Source organism: Scylla paramamosain, chromosome 20, assembly GCF_035594125.1.
Source record: "Scylla paramamosain isolate STU-SP2022 chromosome 20, ASM3559412v1, whole genome shotgun sequence".
NCBI classification, from domain to species: Eukaryota; Metazoa; Arthropoda; class Malacostraca; order Decapoda; family Portunidae; genus Scylla; species Scylla paramamosain.
In genome coordinates, this window is record NC_087170.1 from 21,561,495 (window position 1) to 21,582,274 (window position 20,780).

Consider the following 20,780-nt stretch of genomic DNA (forward strand, 5'->3'; position numbering starts at 1 on the left):
GAAACACCTCGACCTCATTGACACCAACTCATGTTCTCTTAGGCGCCTGCCTCACAAAGCTTGTCATGAAGATCAAGATTGGAGATAAAAGTAACAGCAATCATGTGACGAGGCTCACCAGCTTAAAACTGCTCTGGAATATTTCGTTATTAATAAAAGAGAGAGTGATGAATGCAAATAAAATATAGGCAAATATAAAATCCTGGATTAGCACAAAATTAAGTTTGCATTCTTTTCAAACAAAACTACGCAGAGGAAGCAGAAATTGTGTTGTTGGGATTTTGTGATGACAAAATTCCACACGAGCAATGCGGCATCGATGATAAAAACGGGCGACAAATTTACTTGCGATGGTTGGTGCACTGCCATAACTCCTGCTTCAGAATGGCGGTGGTGCAGTACTAGTCACAAGGAAATGGCAGCGAGAACGTATACGTACAGACCCTACTCCATATACATAAGTTTCCCGAAGATAAATTTTCCCTACGAATATTCTACCTACAAGATTTCCTCAAAAACACTTCCCGTCATGATAAAGCAGGTTAGAATAGGGAAATTTATCATGGGGTGAGTTATTTTGGGTGAAATTTTACTGAGAGGAATTCTCGTAGGTGGTACTTCCTACTGGAGGGGAATTTACATAAAAGCCTCGTGCCCAGTAGAGCCACGTAGTGAAGGGCGGCGGTGGGCGGCGCGGCGTGACAGGTGAGTGAGGGGCTGGCAGGAGGGCGTCCCTTGAGTGACCTCAAAATACTTTGCTGAAGGACGGGCAGGAGCCTCCTGAGATCAGGCTTTCCATAAATAGTTCAGGATCAAAGTTTCATACATGCGTTCGTGACAGACGGAAATATACCACAACCCAAATATCTTCGGTGCGCGCTGAACGGAACAGAAAAGAAATCCAGGTAATAAGAATGTTGAATGCATGGCCTTCCCTCCACCGCCGCCTCCCTCACCGAGTGTAAAAAAGAGAAAATCATTAAAGCGTCCACTGGTTAGAGGGATAAAAACTTCTCAAAGAACGTGGGATCAAAACTTAAGTTAAAGTCACCACAAACATTTCTATGTCACCACATAACTTTCCAATACGAGCCAGGCGGCCTGAGAGGGGGAGTTTATTGGCTGGCACCACGGAGCGCCTGCACCCATCAAACCTCCGCCCTCCCGGGAGCTGCCTGGCCCCCAAACTTGCTTGATTTATCAGCTTCTCATTAAGACACTCTTAAAGCCGCGCTCCCCGGGCAGAGGCCGCGTCTGAGTGCCGCGTCACCAACACTCCAGGCGGCACACACCCTGCCACCTACACTGTCCTCACTGCACGTACTGCTCATGGCACTTACCTCAACGTTTTCATTCATTTTCGTTAGTCCTTAAGATAACCCAAAATGTATTTGACTTGCAGATTCCGAAATATTTCCGCCACTCTCAATCGACACTGATTATTATGATAATTAGCAATCTGTGCCGCTCTTTGTGAGTCGAGAGTCAAGACCAGCAGCGTGTCCTCTCGCAGGCAGCAGGAGCACCGGCAGGCGAGGCGACCACCATCAGCACTACGACCATCAGATGCCGCCACCAGCGCCACCGTCACAGCCCCAGGACCGCTGCGTGAATACCTCAAACAAACGACTAAATTTTCCACGCGAAAGAACAACACAGTGTCTTTAATTTCTAGCCACAATGCAGCATAAACAATGGCCGCACTAAATACATTCCATTCTCTTAGAGCTCGTGGAAGACATTCTTGTGGTCTGGAAAATAAAGAAAATATCATAATAACGATAACTATATAAAAATACAAAAAGACACTAGTTTACGCGAAAAGGAACAGTAAGAAATGAATGCAATTTGAGTGTCAACGAAAAATCGTACCGTAGCGGTGCGCAGCGCGATGAAACAAGAGGAAAGGAAACCTAATCGAGGTCATGTGAAACAAAGCAAACAGCGCAGCTCCTCACTGGGGCCTCTCCAACACACGGCGCAGGCTCGCATTTGTTTTTATCGTTTTTCTTTATTTTTCCTTGCGCTCCTCCACGTCTACCAATGCAGCAGTGAACTCTATATAGCTTACATAACAACAAAAATAAAAACAACAGAAACGATAGCAACAGCTACTATTACTACAACTACTACCACCACCACCACCACCACCACCACCACCACCACCACCACTACCTTCCCGTGCGCGTATATTATTAATGCAGACGAGTGTAAATGAGTGTGTGCACTTCCTCCCAAGAGACCTGAAATAAATAATCTGCGACGGACCATCCTGGGTAAATAAGAAGAGATAAAATAATAATAATAGTAATAATAATAATAAAAGTAATGATAATAATAATAATAATAATAATAATAATAATAATAATAATAATAATGATAATAATAATAATAATAATAATAATAAAGTCGGTCCATTCACACTCCAGGCAAGGGCGAAAGTAAAGCGTGCAGTGGAAATTAAGCGTCGTTCCAGCGTACCAAACAATCAAATTTCACGACACTGCAGGAAATCACGCAGGCTGCTCCGGTCGTCCTGGGTCTTGGGAGCTGCACCGACCTTCTTTACAATTTTTCATTAAAGTCTTCCATATCTCGACATCACTCGCTGGCTCACGCGACGCGGAGGAAGTGGAGAGACATATCTAATTCAAGTTCCGAGGCAGATTCTTGTTGAAGATGAGGATCCCAAATATTTCACTGGATTCGCAGGTTGAAGCTTAGCAGAAGGACAAGGACACGTGTGCCTCAGTCCCTTATTAGTATCATTCCTTTGTCAGAATAAATAATGATGTTTAGAATGTGAATGCAAACAATGTATATCTAAGAAGCATTTTCTATCAGTTGAGTGTCACGGAAAGGAAAGCCTACAAACTACCAGTTCTAACACCACTACCACCATCATCACCTCCAATAACACCACCACTACTACCACCACCACCAGCAAAGACGACGCCGTCACAACGAACAAACAAATAACCACAGTGAGGACCAGTCTTTGTAGTGGAATGAAAGCCCTACAGTGCCTCCACCCCTACTGTTTTTGTAACTTTTTCAAAACAATGCTTATAACGGGCGCTTTGATCCCTCGCCTCCGGAAAGACACTGTAGGAGCGACGCCGTAAGTTTCCTTCAGGTAAATTTTCCCGACCACAATATCACCTACAAGATCCCCTCTAAAATATCTATGTCTGTGTTTAATCAAGTCCAAGTTAGGTTAGGTTTGATTAGTTGAGGTGGGACTGGATTCAGATGTATTGAATTATATTAGTTAGGTTTGGTTAGGTTAGGTAAGGTAAGGTTGAGTTACATTACGCCACGAAAACTTATCATGGCATAAATTATTTATGAAAATTTCAGAAAGGAATCTTAGTAAATAAAATTTACTTGCGTGGAATTTACATAGGAGCGAAAATTTTCAATGAGCAATCTTGGTCAATGGAATTTACGAGACAGGAATTTGTACAGAAACCCGTGGGTGAGATATAGCAGAGGAAAGACCAGTGCTCGGCGGCAGTCTCTCCAGGAAGTGAAGAAAAATTTCAGGCTTCTCTTCCTTACAGTGGATACATAAAACTCATTTGTCTCATCTTGAACCTTCCCGTGAGTGGGGCGCTATGCTATCTGGCGGCACATGCGACTGGATCCAATACCGCTTTAGGCAACAAAAGAATGCAAACCAATAGGATTAGTTACGGGTGAGCTGCTCTCAAGGAACAGTAATGAAATAGAGGAAGGATCGATCTGCCGTAAGACAACTCAAGACTGCTGCACAAAGGCACGGCGGAGCTGAAGGATATTACGAGTGGAAATGTCAGTGAGGTTAGAACTAAGAAGGCAGGGAAATGAAAGAAAGTAGTTACAGCAGCATCATCAACAGAATTACAGTAGCAACAATAGGAGCAGCCGCAACAATAGTAGTAGTAGTAGTAGTAGTAGTAGTAGTAGTAGTAGTAGTAGTAGTAGTAGTAGTAGTAGTAGTAGTAGTAGTAGTAGTAGTAGAAGTAGTAGTAGCAGTAGTAGTAGTAGTAGTAGTAGTAGTAGTAGTAGTAGTAGTAGTAGTAGTAGTAGTAGCAGTAGTGGTAGTAATGGTGGTAGTGGTGGTGGTAATGGCGGTAATGACAATATCGTTATCATTATTATTATTATTATTATTATTATTATTATTATTATTATTATTATTACTACTACTACTAGCAGCAGCAGCACACAAGCACCGGCTCTCCACAGAGGCAGAATGGCATCCAAGAAAAAAGCAGAACAAAGGAATTCAATTCAGGAAAGAAAAAATCAAAAGCAACAATTCAGAAAGAACTCAATGAAATACCAGACTCAAAATGTTGCCCACGCGCAGGCGCGCCACACTCGCTCACACTCGTACATCCTGTCGCATTTTTATGTATTTACTTTTATATAAACTTTCTAGATTTCTCAAAATATTTCCATCCACAAATATAAACTCGCACCGAGACATTCCTACTGATACATCCACGTACATTTTTCACTTGTCATGTTTTAAAACGCTACGACTCTGCGCCCTATGAATCTCCAGCATTTTTCGTGTCTACTATTTATTTACATGAGCGTATACTGAGATGTATGCATACTGATACACCACCGTTGGTATTTTCAGTTATTTTATAGTATCTATCTATATGCAAAAACAGGTTTTCTAACCGAGAGAGAGAGAGAGAGAGAGAGAGAGAGAGAGAGAGAGAGAGAGAGAGAGAGAGAGAGAGGATGGGTGAGGGATAATGGGCAGGTAAGGGAAGGAAAGGAAACAAGTGGTGATAATTTATATGAAAAGGGAGGAGGAAAACGTGTGTGTGTGTGTGTGTATATATATATATATATATATATATATATATATATATATATATATATATATATATATATATATATATATATATATATATATATATATATATATATATACACACACACACACACACACACAACAAGGAGGAGGACAATAAGAAAAGGATAATTTAGATGATGAGGGAGAGACGACAGTAATAATAATGACAATGGTGAACCAATCGAGGAGGAAAAAAAAGGAAGAGGAAGGGGAAAGGAAAGAGAGAGAAAAAATAAGACAGACAAAGAAAGAGGAGAAGAAAGAAGAAGATAAAGAAGGAACGAACAAAAGAAGAAAAAATAAAGAACGAACAAATGAAGAAGAAAGCAGAAAAGAAAGAAAGGAAATGGAAGAAATAAGAAGAAGAAGAAGAAAAAAAAGCGAGACCCACGTTCCTCTCACTGGAAAAGGTGGAAGGAAGGAAGAACGGGGCAGACTTTTCACCTCCTCGTCCCTCTCAGCGCCTCAGGACGGGTACCTCGTTACGCTGGCACGGAGCACATTTACTGTCGAGTGGCGTGACATGCGACGCCCACCACTCATGACGCCGCCCCTGCCCCTTCCGCTCCTAGTCCCACACCCTCCTAAAGACGCCCCTTGAACACTAACCTGGTTCTCCGTTGCTCCTTTCCCATCTAGTCGTGCTTCCCTTGCCTGGAAACTAGACGCAGAAGGGAAGGGAAGGGAAGGGGGTCTGGTGTGTGAGAAGTACCAGGAGGAGGAAGAGGAGGAGGAGTAACGAGGACAGAAGTGGGGACGCAGCTTGTTGTTGTGGTCCCTGGACAGATATTCAGTGAAAGGAGGAAGCTGCGGGTTGTGTGAAGTGTGCTGCTGATGGTGCTGGAGCAGGAGCAAGAGGAGGAAGAGGAGGAACGGGTACAGCAGTCTCCACCTTTACGCTATCTGGTTTGTAGCTTCGATTCTCTTTCGGAGCAGCGCGCAATACTGAATCAATTTCCTTATAACTTCCCGTTTTCTTTCCTCCTTTCCCGGCGACTCACTGAAAAGACGTCCAGAGTTTGGCGCAGCTTTAGTTTGTTGTCCGAATGGTCTTGGTTCGAATCCCGGCGTGTCCAGCTGGAGTGAAAATTGTCCACTTTCTTCTTATTTATTCAATTTGTCGGTTTTCCTTTCCTCAAGTGGTTTATGAAATTTGAATTCGGAACAGAATGTCACACGCGTGAGTATCTAAATATCTAACAGCTAATTAATTAACTGAATAGATAAAATAAACAATGCCAGACTAATAGAGAGGCGAAAACACTCAAGGTAACCACCACCTTAATCACCACAATGACAAAATTTCCTCAAGGGTTCAGAAGCTCCGTTCATTTCACTCCAGGTTCCGTCGCTGTGAGTATGCTGGCACGTGGCGGAGGACAGTCTATTGGCACGTGGCGAAGTCTATTATCTAAACTGCCTTCCAGCTGCTGTTCACTTTCTTTCCTTCTCTCAATGTGTTTCTTGAAGATGATTTTGTTTCTACTTCCAGTTCGTGTTTCCATTGCGCTTTGTAATTTTATACTTTCTCTTACCTCCATTTCAGCCACGTTTTCTTTAGTTTTCCTCCTTTTGCGAAGTTTTCAGAAAATTACGTATCTTTTTCCACTTTTTTCCCATTTTTTTTGTTTTTCGAGGACAGTGACACATGAGGGAGGGGAACATTCTGGTGGAGGGAAGGGCGGTGCAGCCTCGCGGAGAGAGAAGTATTAACAATAACACTAAGGGAGGAGGAAGAGGAGGAGGAGAAGGATAACACCAGCAGTCGCCACGCAAAAAATATCAATTTCCCGTTTGTAGTCATTATTTTCTTTCCTTTCTTTTCTTTTCTTTTTGCCAATTACGATTTTTAAGCTTCGCTATCGAAGGCTGTTTAAGTTTCATGGTAGTGGTGGTGGTGGTGGTGGTGGAAGCAACGTCAGCATTAGCAGCAGTAACAGTAATAGTATAAGTGTCAGCAGTGCCAGGGACTGTGGTATTAGTGGCGGCGGCGGCGGTGCTGGTGGTGCTGGTGCAACAAATGGCATGAAGACACGAAACCTAAACAAATTCATTTCCTCCATAAACGTAAGTAAACAAACAAACAAACAAACAACAACAACAACAACAAGTTTAGTAACATGAAGATCGCACCATAAACAACAAAAGACATTACAACTACAAAACACACAAACACCACAACACAAAGGCATTATCCACCCAAAGCACCTCAAACCTCCAACAATTATGCAACACCACAACACTTTCTCCCCTTAAAAAAAAAAAAGATACAAAGTTAAAGAAATACGTAAATACAAAATAAAAAGAATAAAATCGAAGAAAAAGAATAATCCCCAAACTAATTTCCGAGGGTGAAAGGTCCCTGAAATGGGTTTGGGCCGGCGCTCACCGCTCGCTGGAGCCGCCAAGCCGGGAAATGGAATGAAAAAAAAAAAAGAAAAGAGAGAGAAAAACAGAAGCCTTCGTTATTCGTTTGATATTTGCGTAGATATTCCGGCGTAAGAGGATTTGAAATGCTCTAACAGAATAAGATGTTTGTCTTTTTTTTTTTTTTTTTTTTGTGTGTGTGTGTGTAGTTATTGAAGGTGTGGTGAGCAGAACGTGGTGACAGCCAGTACAAATGTAGCACTATCATCTTTACTTCACATGTTGTTGTTGCTGTTGTTGTTGTCTCTGCTTCTGCTATTCCTGTAGTAGCTGGCTGACGATGATAAGGAAGATAAAGAGAAGCACGGCGGCATGGGTAGCGGCATTATAATGGTAGTGATAAGCGGGGTTCAGCTCCTTCAAGACGACGCACGAAGCACATAAAATCCTGGTCGTCAACGCAGGAAACACGACCTAATAAAGAATGATGTCAAGATTATATCAACGACAATTGTTTTTTGATCGCCCGTAACGCCGAGGATGGCCGAGAGTCGCAGCCATGAGCCAGAATGAGCCAGAATGCCCGCCCTTGCCACCGCCACCCCGCACGCCTCCTCTTCCTGCACTAATACATCCTCCCCCATCCACACTTCCCTAACACACTTCCCCGACCTATCACCCCCAGCCAATATGCCTTCAGTAAGCTAATATCTCCCAACACCAACGCTAAAACGCCTCACCCACTTCTCTCCACCCAATACGTCTTCTCTTCTTCCTTTCTTCCCCCCTAACGACTTATCACGTCTTCTCTTCGTCCTTTCTTCCCCCCTAACGACTTATCACGTCTTCCTCCCCTCGTCTCCCTAGTACCTCCCCAAGCCCCCACCGGAACAGCGTGCAAATCAGTTTATCCCGTGGAAGTTCCGTCTCCTACATTCATAATCAGAGTTACTTATGTGACTCACGAGCATATTTCCATGTAATTTCTACTTTCATAAGATACCACGACTCATCACATGTAAGGCGTTGCATGTATTAATTCAAAGACGTGTGAGGTTTCATAAGATCGAGAGTAAGCTACGTACTCCTTGCAGAATCTTTAAGAAGTGCACTACAAAGGGAATGTAGAAAGGAACAAAGAATAATCTAATCCCTCACAAAATCACAGCCAAGACGAACAGACACTGAGGCGACGCGGCTTTTCCGACAAGTGGATTTACATACATTTGATTTGTCTGTCGTCATCAGCCGTCAGCCAGGGTCCTAAAAATTCTTTCATCGTCTCCAGGAATAGTCCAGGACGGCACCCACGGACCCCGGCACCTGACTAGCCAACAAGGGGGAGAGAGAGTGAGGGTAAGAGTTTCCACCGCCTTGTGCTGCCCAACACAAAACAGAGGCACGAAATAACGACAAGGTTTCCAGGAGTATGGTCTTTTCCAGGGTTCGCGCCAATAATACCAGCGTGCCAGGCAGTACCACCATAAAATCAGCGTGCCAGGCAGTACCAGTATAATACCAGTGCGCCAGAGAGTATCAGCAGCAGAATTAACAGCAGGAGTAACGGTACAAGCAGTATCAACAACTCTAATGGTTGCAGATAAGTTTATCCACCAGATTACTGAAGCAACCACCCCCAAAATCCAGTCACCCCATCTCACTATCCGTACCCGAAACCTCAAGCATGCCAGGCTTCTCATATATACGCGAGGAGTTCGCTAAGACGATAAAGAAACGAACAAAAGAGGAGACGCAAGAAAATCAAACATTTCTGTATTTCTCCCACTGTTTCGGTGCTGACTTGAGCTAAATCTCCAGCGGGACCGAGACGTGCAAAGACTTTAAGAGGAGAGATTTCGCCTCCCGCCTAAATCTAACTCACAGATGGATGAATCTCTTATTGATCGTGGCGAATGTCGTACTGATGAATAGTAAAAAGAACTCGCTCCCACTGCACAGTTCTCCCATCCCCATCGCCGCAGGGTTTGAGGGCGGCGGGTCATCGCGGTCCCATATCCCCAGCCACACCAAGGCTATTCCCGAACGCTGCTGCCCGTCATCGCTCATCTGGCAGCAGGTTGGGGATGTTGCCATAGCGGGGTCGTGGAATTACACAGCTCACGTCGACTGCTGTAAAAACCTGCTCGTCCCCGCCTCCCTCCTTAATCCATTCACAGTTTACCGGCTGGAAGGAAAAATAACTATAACTAACGGAGAAGATAAATCCGTGAAGGCGCAGAGTTACGCGGCTCAGCGAGTGTTGGGACAGCACGGCCAGCGGGAGGCAGGAGTGACGATCGGGCTTTGGGAGATTAAGTTCAGTGGGCATTTATTCATTTAGCCTTTCACTTTTGTTGTTGTCACTTCTTCTATGTCACCTTTATTATCCCGTCTTTATGCGGCTCCTTCGTGGTTGTCGCTGCTTCGGGGTAATGCTATGTAGGAAAGCGAGGCACAAGGGGGTTTATCTCCAGACACAATATCTTTTAATGGACGGTGCGCAAATGAGTGTAAATCCTTGGATTGTTTGGATTGTTTTGTTCATCCCAGTGACGCTGCGTGACTGCATGGCTCCTCTCGTCCTGTCCTCGATGTGCAGTACCCCAGCAGGGTCGCTCCACAGCCCCCAACACTGGAAGCTGCAGCCTCCATCTGTCGTGAAGCACACTGATGCTCCCGCCATACGTTGCTTCCTGCGAGACAGGCTGGGCGAGGGTCTGTCTGTACTGTGGGCAGCTTTAAGATATATTTCCACTTGTACCCGAAGAAAATTGAAGCGTAATGGTGGAAAAACAAAATTCTAGGGCAGTGGGGCGTCAGTGTTGAGAGGGTACGCCGCGTGAGCACAATGCGTCCCTTTGTGTGCCGCGCCTGGAGCTTGAAGTACTTGCAGGGCAGGGCAGCGAGGCGCGAAGGTCTCCAGCTCGATGGAAACAGTATTGAGCTGCACCGAATACTGAATAAGGCGCGGCTTCAAGTGTTTCCATTGGAGGAGAGGGGCGCTGCTGCTGCCGCTGCTTTAAGTGCACTTCACTGACACGTCCAGCGTTACGTGATATCAATGAATGCGTTCGTTGCCTCTCTACAATGACACAACGAGCCTTCAGTCATGCAAAGGGAGATTAAAAAGACTAATTATATAGAGTTACGCCCGCCTCACTCTGGCAGACGAGACTATATTTTACTGCAAACATTGTGTACCTCATTGTTACACGTGTCATTAGTGTCATCATTTCCATTACTATACAGAATGAGCAACGATGTTTTCCGTGACAGCTGAGTGACGTTATAAACTAAATGGCCATGCTAACGACGTATATAACAATTAAGTGAACAACATATATCACCAGAATAAATACAGTAGTTTCGCCAAACAAAGAACGGGTGTAATTCACCAAATACACTAAAAAGGCTCGTGACATTTGAGTGAGGCGAGTGTGCGTCTCACTAAGGCCAGCTGAGGTGTCTTAGAGGTGTCGTGTGTCGAGGTAACATTGGAAGCTTCACTCTGTCTGCTTCATGAGGAAAAAAACTCACGACGGATGCCAAACCAAACCCCACATGGCACGCCAGCCTCCACATGTCTTCCCCTCCTCCCTCGTTCCGTCGGCTCCCTCTCATTCTCCTCTCACTCTTCTCTCCTGCCCCCCCCCCACCCATAATTTCTACCCTTCCTCACCTTGCTCTCCTCACATCTCTCCCTCTTCTTTTCTCTCAATAGTGTGTCTTCCCTTCAGGCAGGACAAAACAGGTGCCAAGTGTGTGTCAATGTGTGTGTGTGTGTGTGTGTGTGTGTGTGTGTGTGTGTGTGTGTGTGTGTGTGTGTACCGATGCAAACACATCTCGTCTTTTCTCTTGTGACATTCCTCATTTACCTTTCCTATTTTTACATTATTCACTTCTCTCCTCTCTCTCTCTTCCTTCCACATCACACACACACACACACACACACACACACACACACACACACACACACACACACACACACACACACACACACACACACAGAAAGCTTACACGAGGAGCAACCACCAAAATAATTTCCTCTCTGACAAGTTATCGATTTTTCCCCTCCATCGCCACCTCCACGCACTTCCGAGAGGGGAGGAGAGGGGAGGGCGGCGCAGCAGGTGGAGAGGAAGAGAGGGAGGAAGGGAAAGAGGGAAGGGGAGAAGAGGAAGGGAGCGGAGAGGCAGGAGAGGAAAACGGAAGGAAGTCACGCTAATATATGAAGTTGAGAATTGAAATGCGAAAAGGATAATATACTTAGGAGAGAGAGAGAGAGAGAGAGAGAGAGAGAGAGAGAGAGAGAGAGAGAGAGAGAGAGAGAGAGAGAGAGAGAGAGAGAGAGAGAGAGAGAGAGAGAGAGAGAGAATCAAGGCAAGCGTGAAGACCTGGAGAAACAAAACAAATGGAAAGGCAAAGCAAAGTGGGAAGAGAAAAAAAGAGACAGGAGAAAAATAAGAAAATTGTAAAGCAACGCAACCGGAAGGGAAACAAGCAAAGGGGGAAAAAAACAAACACAAACATCGCAGCACGGAAACACCAGCAACAGGAACTCCAAATCTCTCTCTCTCTCTCTCTCTCTCTCTCTCTCTCTCTCTCTCTCTCTCTCTCTGGACGCTGTATTGTATTACTGTGTCCTTCGTTTCTAGGGTATTAGATAATTTTCTCCTTTATATTACTACATTCGCGTTTTTACGAAATTTCATCTTGTAACGTTTTTCTTCAGTCGTTAACCAGCTTTCATTGATGTATATACACGCATGCTCATTAATTCAAGTGTTTATTCATACATACAGACTGAAAGATACAGCCAAATATATGTGCATACACAGATATATACAGATCAGATAGCCAGACAGTTACTCAATTCATTTTTAGAATATTAACGATACACAATACATGAAATACAAACGAATATAAGATACAAGATGCATACACATGCGTACATTATACATACAAACTAACTATAACAAAAAAAAAAAGTAATTCACAATAAGATATAAGAAACCAAATACCAAAAAAATATATATACCTACACACATATATACATTCAACCAGACAGACAGACAGACAGACAGACAGAAAAAAAAGAAGGGAAAAAAATAATAAATAAATAAATCAGCCAGAAACATTTGAAACTACCACAACTGATTCACTGCCGGTGGTACAAACTCCCTCACTTTTGGGCAGTACTGACGCCACCCTCCTTCTCTCTCACCACATGTCCTCGCATCAGCCTCTCCGCCTCTCCTTCCTTTCCATTTTCACCCCAGCAGCAGGCAGAGTCCAGGAGGCAGCTACATGGCTCTCTACACTCCTCTCTTTCTACCTACAGCATTCCCACTTCCTCCCCTCCTCTTTCCTCTTTTCCTTCTTCCTTCTTTTGCTCCTCGTTCTCTATTTTTCTGCCTTTCATCCCTCCCTTCCGTCCGTCTCTCCTTCCTCTATCCCTTTTGCTTCCCTTTGCCTCTCTGCCGCCTCCGTTTTTCTGCCTATAATCTTCTCTTTGCATGCCAGCTCCTGCTCCCACCTTTCCTTCCTTCATCCCTCCTGATTCCTGTTCTCCACCTTCTTCCTTTTATTCTCCTTTTTGCTTTTTATTTACTTTTCTCTACCGTTTCTTCCGTCTACTTCTACTTTTTCATTTCTCCTCCTCCTTCTCCTCCTAGCACTCTTTCCTTCCAATTTCATTTATCAGTTTACTTTTTTAATCTTTCCTCTTCAAACGTCTTTCACTCTTTCATTCCATCCACATCTTCTCCCTCCATCCCGTCAGCTTGCAGTTCACCCCCATCCTCTCTACCATCACAGCAAGCAAAAACGCCGCCACAAGATGCTCGGGTTCACAGCGGGGAACTTTTGCGCACAAGACCCCGGAAGCATTCTTATCTCAACACAACTCAGCGGCAAGACCTCTTCGCTTCTCAGTATACAGTGCAGCGCCTGGCTTCCAACTCTATACAGGTATCAGATTATGTGGTTGAGGCAGCGTTGCAATACTAACGTGGGGGGATCTAAGCCTAAGAGAACCGGCTGATACTTCAAATTCTCACACTTGATAGGAATAATTATTTTCTCTCTCTTACGTGGGACATTATGATTCGTAAGTGAGGTGATGTTAGGTTATTCAATATCTATGATTAAAAGTTTGTCTAAATATGCAATTGGTAAGTAAAATTCAATGTACCCGGGTGTGTCGCTGGTTAATACACTAATCACTTTAAATTAAATGTCCTAAGAAGACTGTAAAGATTATCAATAGTATGACAGTAACGTTTTCCATTTAAATCTGCTGTTGTATACGTTCATTTCTAATCTATTATGTTGTGGTGAGTATCAATTTAGTTTAATATACTGCATTGTCATAGCAAACCTGTAGATGATAAATCTTGTATAATTTAATTTTTTTATGGCGGTGGAACATAAGAACATAAGAACATAAGAAATAAGGGAAGCTGCAAGAAGCGACCAGGCTTACACGTGGCAGTCCCCTTATGAAATATACCTACCTATTTCCACCTATCATCCCCATCCATAAACCCGTCTAATCTTCTCTTAAAGCTCCCTAATGTCTTAGCACTAACAACTTGATTACTGAGTCCGTTCCATTCATCTACCACTCTATTTGAGAATCAATTTCTTCCTATCTCTTTCTTAAACCTAAATTTTTCAAGCTTGAACCCGTTATTTCTTGTTCTGTCCTGGTTGCTTGTTCTGGCCTGGTGGAAATTCATTCTTTTTGCGGCGGTAGACGAAGGGATGAAAAGACCGCCCGTCCCCGCTTCTTTACTTTCAGTCACCAGTTTTTGCAGCGAGGCAGGTGGTGGACGCGCTCACACTTACCTGTATGGGAGAAGAAAACACGAAATTAGAACATAAGAACACACACACACACACACACACACACACACACACACACACACACACACACACACACACACACACACACACGAAAACATGTAACGGAAGAATAATAAAAGGAAAAACCGATATACAGTTGCGGAGATGTATTGACACTCGTCTCTTAAATTGGAAAAACTGAGAGAGGCAGAACGCTCCACAGTTTAGCATTGCACGGAATGAACGAGTGAACATACTGGTTAAGGTTACGTTAAAATCACTCCAAAAACACATAGAATAGAGACAAATGTTACCTCTGTATCTGCCCGCCGCAGGACTTGAACCCAGATCTGTAGAGTATAAACAAGCGTGTAGCCAGATTGCCACACGCTACACAATCACCGGGACTGGCTGGACCACAAGGCTTTGCTCAACGGTAATCTCCCTCACACAGCGGCCCTCCAGCAAGTTTAAAGCAGGAAGTCAGTAGGAGCCTCACGGAGATACACCAGAAACAGGACGGCCGAAATACACCCATGTCCAGCCCCACAGTCAGTTCACGGGGGAAAAGAACGAAAAAAAAAAAAAGAAAAAAAAAACAGGAAAAGCCCAGACTGCCTTAACTCCTTCACTGTTATCTGATATACGTTTCCTTCAGGATGAACCACTCTGAGACACTTCCAAACACTGTACTGGCTAGAAACTGCAAAACATCTTTTTACCTCTTTCTCTGAGACACTTCCAAACACTGTACTGGCTAGAATTTGCAAAAAAATCTCTTCTTTTTTTTTTATCCCTTTCTTTCTTGTATAAGTTTATGAAGATTACATAAATTGCTTTTAGTGGCGTGAATTGTTAAATATCACAGTACCCTTTGGTGTAACAGGAGGAACAAGATGCCATCAGCAAAAAAAAAAAAAAAAAAAAATAGGTCTGTCTGAGGATCGAAGTTAGTGCCGAGTCATTAGGAGGCTTTAAAAGAAGATCAGACAAATTTATGGTTGGGAATGATAGGTGGAAATTGGTTGCTATATTTCATACAGCCTCCCACCACGTATAGGCCTATTGGCTTCCTTCAGCTTCCCTTATTTTATTATCTTATGTTCTCAAGTAACAAGCTATAGTAAAAAAAAATAATAATAATAATAAATAAATAAAATAAAAATAAATAAATAAATACAGGCAAACACAAAAAAGTAAGACATTGATAAAAGCAGATGTGAAAATGAAAATGAGAAAGGAAGAGATAAAGAGAGATAAAGAGCAAAGCAGTGAGAAAACTGTAAAGTAGAGAGGGGAGAAAAAAAGAAAGATAAGAAGCAGAGCAAATAAAAGTATAAAGATGAGAGGAGAATAAGCATGAACGAAAAATAAATGGAAGAAAGTTAAAATGAAATACGACTCAGATATGCTCCAGTGTGTGTGTGTGTGTGTGTGTGTGTGTGTGTGTGTGTGTGTGTGTGTGTGTGTGTGTGTGTTTAAACTTTTACTTTTTTTCTTTTTCTTCCTCAAAATTGGATGCTCTTCTTTTTTCACTTTATCTTTTTTTCAGTCTTCACCATTTTTTTTTTCTCTTTTTCGTTCCCAGTTCGCCTTTTTTAACAGCACAACTTTATTTTTTCCTAATTTCCTAATATTTTTCCCTTCACTTTAAACAACTAATTACTCTGTTCATTTGGAGATACACTGAATTATCTATTTTTCTTTTCTATTTTTACAAACACGCATTCTTTCCTCTTCTTATCATTATTTTCACTTTTACTGTAATTCTAATTCTTATTCTCCTTATTACTACCATCATCATTCCCTTCTCTCTCCCAACATTTATTCTCGCTTATTTTACTCTTCTATCCTTCATTCCCCTTTTCACTCATCTTCCTCCTCCTCCTCCTCCTCCTCCTCCTCCTCCCTCTGTTTCCAATTATCCTTTCCTCCTTCTCCTCTCTGTTTTTCCTCTCCATCCTCCACAAACCTCGTTTTCACCTTGTTTTTGAGTTTATCATGTTTCCCTTTTTATTTTTTTGTTTTGATTCTCCATACTTCTTCCTCGCCAACCCTCTGACCTCTCTCTCTCTCTCTCTCTCTCTCTCTCTCTTACATGTGGAGGCAGAAAAACCAGGCAATCATACTACAGAGAGAGAGAGAGAGAGAGAGAGAGAGAGAGAGAGAGAGAGAGAGAGAGAGAGAGAGAGAGAGAGAGAGAGAGAGAGAGAGAGAGAGAGAGAGAGAGAGAGAGAGAGGAAATGGAATGAGGAAAGGAGACAGAAAAAAAAAATAAATAAATCTGTACATAAGAGAAATGGAGGAAAGACGGAAAAGGAGAGGAAGAAATGAGGAAGGAAGGGACAGGGACAGAAGAAGAGATGAAAGGAGAAGGGAGAAAGAGAGGGAGAGAGAGAGAGAGAGAGAAAGGAGAGAAAAACGCAGAAGTGATCGCCATATTCACCCAGAGAGCCTCAGGGAAGAGAAACAACAAACCACCAAAAGAACACAAGAGACTCGTTACGGTGCACTGTTGAGGAGAGAGGGAGAGGGGAGAGGAGAGAGAGAGAGGGATAGGGAGAGCGAGAGCGAGAGGGAGAAGAGAGAGGGAGAGTGGAGATGTAGGGAGGAAATCTTGCAAGGGGACAGAGAGAAGAAGGAAGTATTTAAGAGGAGGCGAATAAGAGGAGGTGAAAAAGGGAGGATGAAGGAGAGAAGGAAGGAAGGAAGGAAGAGAAAAGAGAAAGAGGGAGGTGGAAGAAACAAGGAAAAACGAAGGATTTAAAGGAAGACGCGAAGAGGCGAATAAGGGAAGAAGAAGAAATGGAGAAGGAAGGAAGAGGAAAGAGGAAGAAGGAAGAATTTAGAACGAAAGGGAAAGAAGGAAATGAAAGAATAAAACAAAAGAGAGAAGGCGAAGGAAAATAAGAGAGAGAAGAGAAGAGAAGAGAAATAAAATAAACGAAACATGTCAATAGAAGAAATAATGAAAATGAGGAAAGAAGAAAGGACTAGGGGGAGACGAAAGGGAGGGATGGACGAAGGGGAAGAAGATGGGGGAGAGGGGGAGAGGGAAGGAAAGGAGGAAGGAAGGGGAGGGAAGGGAAGGACGGGGTCAAAGATCAATATCCTTCTATAGACGCCTTAGATAAGCTCAGACTTCCCTGATAGGCTATTGTGTGTGTGTGTGTGTGTGTGTGTGTGTGTGTGTGTGTGTGTGTGTGTGTGTGTGTGTGTGTGTGTGTGTGTGTGCCTTTCAATATTTACTACGTGTGGTGTCCTTGTCGTTTCATACAGTTAATTGTTGTTGTTGTTGTTGTTGTGGTGGTGGTGGTGATGGTGGTGGTGGTGGTGGAGGAAGAGGAGAATGAAAAATTATAAGGGGAAGCAAGAGGAAGGTAAAAAATGGAAGAGAAGGAGGAGAATGATGATAAGGAGAAAGAGGAGAAACAGGAGGAAGAGAAGGAGGAGGTGCAGGAGGAGGAGGAGGTGGAAGAGAAAGGAGGAGAAGGAGAAGAAGGAGGAGAATACGGAGAAGGAGGAGGAGGAGAAGGAGAAAGAGGAGAAAGAAGAAGATAAGAAGGAACAAAACACATTAGCAACACCACCATCAGCATCATTACTAACTTCAACTCTAGTAACTTAAACTCACACGCGTATCTGTAGGCTTAGCACACACACACACACACACACACACACACACACACACACACACACACACACACACACACACTCACACACACTCACAGAAAGTTACCAAGTTGAGGCCTTTCGCACATTTTCACTTTGGGAGCATCAAGACGGCAATAAAGTAGAGCAGAGAAGAGGGAAGGTCGGGCGGGGCGGGTCTGTGAGGGCGAAGACGGGCCGGGGGTGGGTGGGGGGAGGAGGGAGGAAGTCGTAAAGTGAGGAAACGAAGTAGAGTGTAAAGTGTAAAGTGCATTAAGTGTAACCAGCACAGCACCTCTCCTCCTCTCCCCGTCCACACACACACACACACACACACACACACACACACACACACACACACACACACACACACACACACACACACGAGTGACAGACTGACTTGTTAATTACTTTGAAAATATTGTATGTGTTGATGTATGGTTGTTCTTTCATATGTAGTGTTACCTCTCTCTCTCTCTCTCTCTCTCTCTCTCTCTCTCTCTCTCTCTCTCTCTCTCTCTCTCTCTCTCTCTCTCTCTCTCTCTCTCTCTCTCCCTCTTATCGTTTATTGAGAGAAAGATGTATCGGAGTACCGGAGAGAGAGAGAGAGAGAGAGAGAGAGAGAGAGAGAGAGAGAGAGAGAGAGAGAGAGAGAGAGAGAGAGAGAGAGAGAGAGAGAGAGTTATGGATGAGTTACATGCACTTTTATTAACACACACACACACACACACACACACACACACAGTAAATCGTATGAGATACCAGAAGAAAAGATAAGGAGATTAAAAGAAATAATTAAAAAAAAATGAGAGAAGGAGAGCAGGTGTGGCGGGAAGGTGAACAACAGGTGGCTGCTAATTAGGGCAGGTAAGGGCCGCCCCACCTATGGTCCGCGCAGGTGAAAGGATTAAATGTGTGTGTGTGTGTGTGTGTGTGTGTGTGTGTGTGTGTGTGTGTGTGTGTGTGTGTGTGTGTGTGTGTGTGTGTGTTCTCGTATATCTGAGTTCTGTTTGTATTTGTGCTGGTAATCTCGAGTTATCTTGTTTGTTTATTTGATCGATAGTGTGACGGTGATGTGTGTTTTACAGATTGTGTGTGTGTGTGTGTGTGTGTGTGTGTTTATAATTTGTGTTTTTCTAAGATCATTATTGCTTTTTGTGTGTATTTTCATTCTAGTTTTCTTTATTACATCTGGTGCATACACTTATTATATTCTTAGTTTTCTTCCTTAATCCTTGTTTATGAATTCAGGGATGATGGTCGGCAGGATATAGAAGCATTGTTTTTTTTTTATCTGCTTGGACACCCTTTCTTCCTGCCGCCAAGAAGAGGATGGTGAGTGTGTTTCTTTGCGTTTTTCCTCTTCATTATATAATTTCGCTTTGATTACTTTTTTTTTTTGTTTCTTGGCATTCTTTTTCCTTCCCTACTGGATTATTTCTATTGATAATCTAAGATATAATATTTCTACGGTGAGCATTTTGCAGAATTACTGTTTTCACGCTTGTTTCTTTTCATATTCCTTCTTTATTACATAATACCGCTTTATTTACTTGCTGTGCTTTGTTTCTTGGCATCCTTTCCTCTTCATTACCGGATAATTTTTCACTGTTAACGTGCGATTTCATTTTTCTACGAGCTAATATTTTCTCCCTTTCACTGTCCTCCCACGTGTTGAGCCATTAAACCACGCACACCAACATTTCACTTGCACTGCCTTCCTTTCATGTTACGGCACTGAAATTCCAATCAATGAAAAAATGAGTTATTCCAATTACTCAATTAATTAATTAACTTTGAAAAACGCATGAAACTCTTGGGATAATACTGCCATGGTGTCACTTTATCGGTTTTACACACACACACACACACACACACACACACACACACACACACACACGAGGTAATGATCCTTCTCCTTTAAATCAGATTGAGCAGTTTATTACAAGCACAGGGAACAAGGTTTTTCTTGCTTGTTTTTCCTTTATGTTCCTTCATGACAATCTTTCCTCAACTTTGGCTTAGAGATTAACGCCAATGACATTATAATTACTCTAGTTCTCGTAATTTCCTTCATCTTTTCTTCTCCTTTTCCTTACAGTCACCAGTCCTTTTCTATTCCACTTTCCTACAGACATAAGCCCTTGCACTCATTAGGTACCATCCCATCAGCCTTCTCGACAATCACCATCTACGAGTCCCCATATCTAGTCACCAGTCCTTCCCTTCCCATCACCCCCACAGTCACCAATCAACACCACTCTACTTAACATCTCCCTCTCTCTACTCCCACTCCTCTACTCCCTGTCAACGCTACAGTCAACAGTCCTTCGCCTTCCATCTCCTACATACCACCTGCCTATGTCTTCCAGTCCCAGTTATTCCCTCTTTTAGAAAACGGGAAGGAAAGATCACCTGCAGGGTTCACAAAAGGTGCCGCCAGATCATCCCAGGCTTACGTTCAGTTCCACATCACACGCCTCCCGAGATTCCAAGAAAAGGTGAATTGTTTGCTCTTGTTTTGACACAGTGAGGAGCAGCGAGGGTCCTGTGTGAGCCAATAACTTTCGGTATGTAAGCTGTGATGAGGTGATTGGGTGACTGAGGGTGGTAGACAGGTAGGTAGGTAGATGGAGGGAGAGAGAGAGAGAGAGAGAGAGAGAGAGAGAGAGAGAGAGAGAGAGAGAGAGAGAGAGAGAGAGAGAGAGAGAGAGAGAGAGAGAGAGAGAGAGAGAGAGAGAGAGAGAGAGAGAGAGAGAGAGAGAGAGAGAGAGAGAGTCTAGTTCACTTACCTAGCCATCTACTCACGTATCCAACCTCCCCCCTAATTCACACACCGACACATCCCCCTCCCTCCTCCTTCCCACGCACACACACACGCACAGTTTGCTCCAGGCACCTTTGCAAGTCTCATTATGAGATAATGAGCAAGCGATATAAACAAGGCATTTTTTAACATCATACTTACTTTCAAGCCACCTGCAGGCAAAACCCAAATAAAGGAAATTAAAGTAATATATTCTGAGAACGGAAAAAGGGAGGGGCGTGAGGCAAAAAT

The 20,780-nt window shown here is 43.3% G+C and overlaps 1 protein-coding gene and 1 long non-coding RNA gene across 2 annotated transcripts in view; both read right to left on the reverse strand.

The window, feature by feature from the left end:
* LOC135110624 (uncharacterized) overlaps positions 1–6,175 on the reverse strand; it is a 76,849-nt gene extending 70,674 nt beyond the window's left edge. Inside the window, exon 1 of the mRNA XM_064023149.1 lies at positions 5,468–6,175. The gene's annotated coding sequence lies outside the window, so the exon portion shown is untranslated. The remainder of the gene's footprint in view (positions 1–5,467) is intronic.
* A 5,809-nt stretch (positions 6,176–11,984) lies between these two features.
* LOC135110638 (uncharacterized) overlaps positions 11,985–20,780 on the reverse strand; it is a 59,550-nt gene continuing 50,754 nt past the window's right edge. Inside the window, exon 3 of the long non-coding RNA XR_010273342.1 lies at positions 11,985–14,074. This is a non-coding gene — a long non-coding RNA (uncharacterized LOC135110638). The remainder of the gene's footprint in view (positions 14,075–20,780) is intronic.